Source organism: Geospiza fortis, unplaced genomic scaffold, assembly GCF_000277835.1.
Source record: "Geospiza fortis unplaced genomic scaffold, GeoFor_1.0 scaffold195, whole genome shotgun sequence".
Classification (NCBI taxonomy): domain Eukaryota; kingdom Metazoa; phylum Chordata; class Aves; order Passeriformes; family Thraupidae; genus Geospiza; species Geospiza fortis.
The window spans coordinates 1,945,697-1,953,663 of NW_005054324.1; positions in this window are offsets into that span (position 1 = coordinate 1,945,697).

Sequence of the window (7,967 nt, forward strand, 5' to 3'; positions counted from 1 at the left end):
GGTGTTGTAAAATAAACTATTAGAAATTGCCTAGAACATAGTTCAGATATTTGATTTTTTTTTTCTATGGGTGGAACAAAGCAGCCCTGGACAAATTACTTTTCTTTGCATTCTCTCTGTAAAACACTATAGAATAAAACAGAATAGATTATTTTCAGGTGGAAGGGACCTTTAATGATCATGAAGTCTGTCTAACTACTTCTGGGCTGAACAAAAGTTAAAGCATGTTACTAAGGGCTTAAAAATGGAGACATAAATACTTTCTTCTCTCTGCACTTTCTCTTGACTATTCACTATGCAAAGTACTTGTAGCCAGAGCTTTTTCTCTCTTTTCACATGCCTATGTAGAGAGTTTACCGTTGTCATTGTATTGCAAAGCTTCCATACCTTCTCGGTGATTTCTCATGGGCATCTCCTCACAGCACTAACTCCTCCTCCTCCTCCTCCTCCTCCTCCTCCTCCTCCTCATCTTCATCCTCATCCTCCTCATCCTCCTCATCCGGCCCTAATATTGACTGATGCCTTCTGGAGTCATTGTAATACCAATATTTTAAAAATAGCTGATTTCTATTTATAGTTGCACCACTGAATTCAAAAGAAATTCTGCTATTTCAGTGAACACCTATGTAGTTCAACTTGCAGATTTAGTACATGATTAGAGTAATGTTTACCAATCATTTTGAGATATGGTAATGCTCAACAAAATGGAAAGAATAATTTTACCCTCTACAATAAATGAAGCATGTGAGTCTTCAGAACATTAATAGCAGCACCATATCCAGCAGAAATTGAGTAAAATACTTTAAAAAAGCATTATATTTGGAAATTTTATGCCTTCAGGATGGGTTCAACATTCAGTAACATATATATTTTTGTCAATGACTATAAAGGGAGTGCTTACGAATTGTATTTCACTCATTCCTTTAGCTATTCAATTAGATGTGGCTGATATATTAAGTGTTTTTCAGCAAGAACATAAGAGACCAGCATGGATGGCTTTCAACAGCATTAATCAAGAATGCAATAGCACAGCGGATGATAATGAAAAGGCAGAAGTTACCAGTGGTTTGCACTGTGCTCTCTGGGACACTCTCTTCTCTCATTTGAGATACTGTGCAGTGATGGTAACCCTTCTACACCAGAGCCAGGTAAGCAGGTGAGACTCCAACAGAAGGACACTTCTCAAGGCCTTTTATCGTTGCCCCCCCCTCAGCTCTAACAGCGCTATACAGCTGCAAAACCTCTGCAGTACTTTCAGGTCAGGTGTTAGATGTACTAATTCAAATAGCCCAGAAATTTCACAGAGTTTATCTGTGCCACCCATCACTCCAGAGTCACAATCAGGCCTTGGACACGTGATCATGGTAATCTAAGAAAAATTTTTTTCCTGCAGTTAAAAGGGGGAAAAATCCTTAGCAGTGTGCAACTTGCCATGAAGCTGATCTGCCTCAAGCAAAAAGCTTTACCCATGACAGTATTTCTTCAAACAAGAAGTTACAACAAAATTCCATCTTGTCATGATCCAAAGCCCGAGTTTGGTTTTTTTTTTTTTGTTTATTTACAAAGGTATTCCCCAATTTAGACCAACTGTACAAACAGAAAGCCAACCAAAAGGATTTTTCCTGATGTCACTTGCTTTTACCTCTATTAATCTCTGCAATCATAGTTCCTCCTTCCCCTCCAGATCCCCCTGTGCTGGCTGCAGCACAGTGTCCAAGGTGCAGCATAGAGAGTTCTCTTTTTCCCACCAAAGGCCTCAGTGCTAAGCCTGCCATTGGCGTCAGCTGCCCACCTGAGTGAATCATGAGCTGCCACAGCTGGGACAAGCAAGGTCCTCACTAAAGCTCAAATATCTCACTGAAGCTGGTTTTTCTCCCCATACATTAACCAAACTCAGTATCTCAACAATAGCAGCTAAAAAGACTCATCACTAGAAGGTGTCTCAAGTGCCAGCTGAAACATGAACCAGAGGACATGAAGAGAGTGCCTAAAAGTACAAGCACATACTCTGGCAGTGAACAAGGATGCCAGCTGTGATTACCAAGGAGATCATGGAAGTAATAAGAGAAAATACCCAGCTGAAGCAGTAGCTTGTAAAATCCTAGGCTAGAAATAATGACAAAACAGACAGCCTGCCTCAAGGCTCTGAAGAAAGAATAGCATCTGCCATCCTTGTGTGCCACCTCTCTTCATTCTGTTGGTGAAATTCTGTTCCTTGTTCTTCAGGGTTTGCTTTTCACAGCATAGCCTACTGATAAGAAAAATAGCCTTCTGCTGCCCTCTGGCCTTATACCTTTTATCAGAAAAAACACAGTGCCTATTAAAGGAAAGCATGTAGTCCTATTTATCTTCTGCTCCCGTTGATCATTTTTCATTGGGGTTTCCGACAAGGATTCCAACACAGCTTCTAGGCAGGACAAAATCTGCAGTACAATCTTTCTCCGCTTTCATAATTAGTTCAAAGGTCCTGGTGCCAAAAGACTGCTCTGTGGTACAATGGATAACCTACTTCAAAAAATAATGATGCTATATAAATTACAAAGCAGAAATATATTGATTTTTTAGTGCAATCTACATTATATTTGGCAGCAGGCAAAATGTAAGTCACCTCTGAACAGAGCCCTTTGACAATGTGCTGTTCCTTTTACATGGTGATTATGTGCCACAGAGCATATGAAACAAGAAGTGGAATGGGGTCAAATGGGCATCTCTGCAGAGTATTCAGATAAAGGACTTCATAATTAAAACTGGAAGATCTAGTCATCTTAACACAGACTAAAGATTAGGATCAGTGCTTTTACAGGAAGATGAATTATACTCTGAGAAACAGGGAATCTATCAGAAGGAAAAGCCTGCTTCATAAAAGCAATTTAGCAGATGCAATTTCAGCTATAACTGTAAAAATGATTCTATGACATGCTAGTAAATGTCAGTGACTTGAAGCTTATTATTTATTCTAGGTTCAACAGAATTGTCTTTATGTTCTGCTTAGAGCAATTGAAAAGAAGAATCCATTAGCTCTGTTATTTTATAGTAGGTACACAACCCATCAGCAATGGCATTTTTCCTACCACTTGTTTGTAACATCCCCTAAAATGATTAGCTAAGAGGATAATGGTACTGAACTTCAACAGCTGTTATCCATTTCTTCAGTAAAAAAAAAAAAGGGAAGAAAATGGAAAAGAGTTTGTTTTCCTGCCAACAGAAACATGCAAAGTTATTTTTTATGCTAACACATAAAGTAGGGATATTCTCAATAAGACTGCTATGGTATTTTGCATATTTTAGCAAAAATTGTTGGGGGGAATATGCACTTTCTCATATAAAGGAGAACTTGGAGTAAATTTGTTCTAATGTTTCCCATAGCAGCAGTTGCTATCATAATAAAATTTAGATCAGGTGTTTGTTAATGAATTGCTGAAGATAAATAAAAAAGTACTTTGAGACCTCATGCTACAGATTTGTTTCTAATGCATTGTAACACATTCACAGTCTACCAACCCTTTTCAGACTGCTAACTTTCTATGATATTTTCCAGTTGTTTAATTGCAAACCCCTGTCATTTGATATAATAATATACATGAAACACAGCTTAGATTGCAGCTAGTCATGCATGAGATGAGTGAGATTGCTACTTTTCTCCAGCTACCAGAAAAAAACAAATCTATGTCCTTGCATTGCTGATAATGGGCCCTAAAGTATCTACAGATTCAGAGGAATAAAGTGGAGGTGAAGGGATGTTTGTTTTTCCTGAACACATAACCAGTCATGTTTAGTCAGCTTGGGTGTGTATAAACTAAAGACAAGCTAAAGGGCTAAGCTCTTTCTATGAAGTGATATTCTGAGCATGTAGGTGAAAATCAGAGAGATTTAAAACTTTGAGTCTCAGAAAGTACTAGAAAGGTTATCGGATTAAGTAAATTAAATATGTGGGATATGGGGATGCTTAGCTTTCTTGTGGAGTACATACTGCCTGATTCTTCTTATTCAGTATGTACCACTCCATTATTTCCTACCTTGGGTGCTATATTTTTCTTGAGCAGCAACCAAGGGATGCAATTCTTGTTGAGCAGGCTGACAGATGTTACTAATTTGGGGAGTTCTGTTAAATTCTTTAAAGCTCCTATTCCAACAGTCATGAGGCGATTATACTAGATTTTCAGCTTCCAAGGAAGCTGGAGGAATAAGTCTTGCATCTTTCTCAATCTGATTTGACAGGGACATGGTTTGACATGCCATGGCACAGCAGTAGCAGACAGGGCCCCTCTTCTCACGAGAGCATCACAAAGCCATTTCACCCTTCAGCATGGCAGGCTCTATAAAACCTGGCTGCTTCTCAGTAACTAAGGAAAGCACAGCCAGCAGCAGCTAGCATGGTTTAAGAGATGTAACACTGATAAGCATTACACAGTGACTAGCAACAAAGCTTTTACTAAGGCATTCTACCAGCCTTAGGCTAGATAACAATTCTGCACACAGCTGCTTGCACACACACCTTACAAGTACCATTGCAGGGCTCCCTCTCTGCCCTGGCACACTTCAAGGAAAGTGTGGAAAGTGGAAAGTGTGCAGGCACTACAGGGCATGATTAGTTGGTCACATATTCTGCAGAAAGCATAACACAGAGCAATCACTTGCCATAGCAACCTTAACGTCTGGAGAATCAACTGCAGAAATAAACTGATTTTAATTACTGCAGCAAATGTAATTAGCAAGTAAGCTATATCTAAACAATGTAAGAGAAAAGGAAGCTTTTTTAAAAGGGCCTTTTGTTTCTTCAACTGAGAGCTTAACGGGCATTATTATTACTTAGTATGTCCCCAAGGCCAGTTCTGCAGCAACGGAAGAGAAGGAAGGGGCAAAGGGCTGCTATCTACAGTTTTCTGATCCCAAATGTTGCCAATGTTACTTAGTCACCAGAAATAAAATGTGTCTGGTCTAATGCAAGCTTGAATCTGTGAAATGTCCCTATGTGAGTTACTCACAGTAGGCTCGCTATGTAAGCACCGGAGAAACACCGGCATCTTTAGTGGGACACGCACCTCATCCTCGGGCAGAGCAGGATTTTTCTGTGCGGAGGAGGCGGAGGTGCCTTGCCGAGGCTGAAGCCGGCGGATCCGAGGCGCGGGGCCGCTCGCCGCCCCCCCCGCCCCTCAGCGCCCTCCCCTCAGCGCCCTCCCCTCAGCGCACGGGCTGCGCGCGGGGCGCCCCCTGCTGGGCACGCGGCCGCACCACAGCCTCGGGCCTCCCCTCATGGATCCGCGTGCTCTCCGCACCGGGCACAAGTTCCACAAAATTATGCAACTTGTACCCCCAAGTTGTAATTTAGCCTGCCAAACCTTGCTCCTGAAGGGGAGAGCCAGTATATTTTTTCCCTCCCCAAAAGATACTGGTTTAAATTAGAGTTCTCCATTCCCTCTCTGTGTGGGGGTGTTTCGTAAGACGTGAATAAGAGCAGTGGTGGCTTCGAACAGAGGACAGAACCTCAGTTAGGGCTGTGGGAAGAAGGGCCGAGCCGCCTGCCTTCAGGGAGAGCCTAAGAGTAGATGAAGCCAGGAATTCTCTTTTCAGAGTTCCTTTATACTGAGGATGCTAAGTGCTTTTAAGCACCTGGTTTGGCAAAGCCTGGGCACCACACTTCAGGAGTCTGGCCTTACTCTTTGGATTTTAATATTCCTTTGTAAAATAAAAACAGTTTTTTAAAAAGCCCTTCTCTGGTTTTCAGGGACACTTGTAATATAAACAGGTGGATCAGAGATCCTTGACATCAGGTCTTGTGGCAATGTTCTGCAAGTATTTCAAAATTTCATCCTACATCCTTGTATCCCAATGATCTCATGCTCTTGGCCTTTGAGAATGTCTCTTGACAGAGAGAAAGAAGAGTATGAAAAGAAAAATGTCAATCTCCCCCCAAAAAACCCTTTAGCCCCTTACATGAAATACAGAATAATTATTGCAGTCCTGGTCTAACCATTAGTGGAAATTGTTAAGCTTCTTATAATAAAAGCTTAAGAGGATGAGAATTATGTAATGCCCAATTCCAAAAGTATTTTGTTCTCTGACATCTCTTGTCATGTTTCTGATAAAGGCTGAGCCAGTGGACAAATTCTTCAGTGACTAATTTGGTGTAGGTACCTTCATAGGTGCCAAAGAACACCTTTTTTTTTTTCCTGGCTAATTTACCTTAAAAAAATTAATTTTGCTTTCCCTGTGGCTCAGATGGCTATAGAATGCAAGAAAAAAATTGGCACGTTAGGAGAATAAACAATAGCATTCTCCTTTCCAGAAATTGTATTCCCTGCAGGAATTAAACCATGGACTGGACACCAAGTCCTAGTTTGGACTTCTTGCCAATTTGTCTCTTTTACTGAAATAAAAGGAAGTTGGACAGGGACAATCTAAACTGTGAGGTTGGGAGGAGACACAGCTGGGACAGCTGACCCAAACTGACCACAGGTATATTCTGTACCATGACATCAACTCTGTACATAAAGTGGGGAGGAGGAGAAAGGGGGGATGTTCAGAGTGATGACATTCGACATCCCAAGTCACCATTAGGTGTGATGGGGCTCCACTGTCCTGGAGATGGTGGAACACCTGCTTGCCCATAGGAAGCAGTGACTTAATTCCTTGTTTTGCTTTGCTTGTGTGCATGGCTTTTGCTTTCCCTATTAAACTGCCTTTATCTTAACCCAAGAGTTTTCCAGCTTTTGTCCTTACAATTCCTTCCCCCATCCCACTGACTGGGAAATGAGCAAGCAGCTGTGTGGAACTTGGTGTCTGTGTGGAAGGGCAGCAGTCAGGCCTCCTTCCTCCCCACCTCACACCAGCAGCCCACAGGAAACCAAGGGAGGATTACATGGCTCCCACACTAGCAAGACTCATATGAATTTACAGGTTGGAAGGGATCTTAATAATCATCTAATCCCAGCCTCTCCTGCAATGAGTGGGCACACCCTCCTCTAGACCAGGCTGCTCAAGGCCTCACCCAGCCTGACCTTGAACACTGCCAGGGCTGGGGTATCCACAGCCTCCTTGGGCAACCTGTTCCAATATCTCACCACCTTCACAGTAAAGAATTTCTTCCTAATACCTAACTTAAATTTCCCCTCTTTCAGTTTGCTCTGTCACTAAAGTTCCTGAAAAGGAGTCCCTCTGGCTTCCCTGTAGAATCCCTTTGGATACTGGAAGGTTGCCATGAGGCCTCCATGAAACCTTCTCTTCTCCAGGCTGAACATTCCCAACTGTAAGCCTGTCTTCATAAGGAAGGTGCTCCAGTCCTCTTATCAACTTCATGGCCGTCCTCTGGACTTGCTCCAACAGTTCTGTGTCCTCCTTTTGCTGGTAGAGCCTGTGACACAGGCAGGGTCTCACAAGAGGAGAGGGGAACCATCAATTCTCTCTGCCCACACTGCTTTTGATGCAGCCCAGGCTATGGCTGGCTTTCTGGGCTGCAGATGCACTCTGCTGGCTCATGTTGAGTTTTTCATCAACCATTACCCCCAAGTCTTTCTCTGCAGGGCTGTTCTCAATCGAGTCTCCACTCAGCCTGTAGGTGTGTCTGGGATTGCCCTGAATGGGTGCAGGACGTTGCACTTGGCCTTGTTGAACTTCATGAGATTCACATGGGACTTCTCTCAAGCCTATCTAGATCTCTCTGGATGGCATCATTTCGACGGCACCACACAGCTTGGTATCATCAGCAATTTTGATGAGAGCAAACTCAGTCCCACTATCCATGTCGCCTATAAAGATGAACAGAGTTGCCCCCAGCACCAGTCTCTGGAAGGACATCACTAGTCACTGATCTCCACGTAGAGAATGACCCCCTGACTTCAGCTCTTTGCCTGCGGCCACTGAGAGGCCAATCGCTGCACCAGGCGCTGAAGCCGGGCTCGGCTGCAGGGATGAACCTTCCCGCCCCCCGGCACACCAAACCCCGGCCGCTCGGCTGCAGGGATAACCCC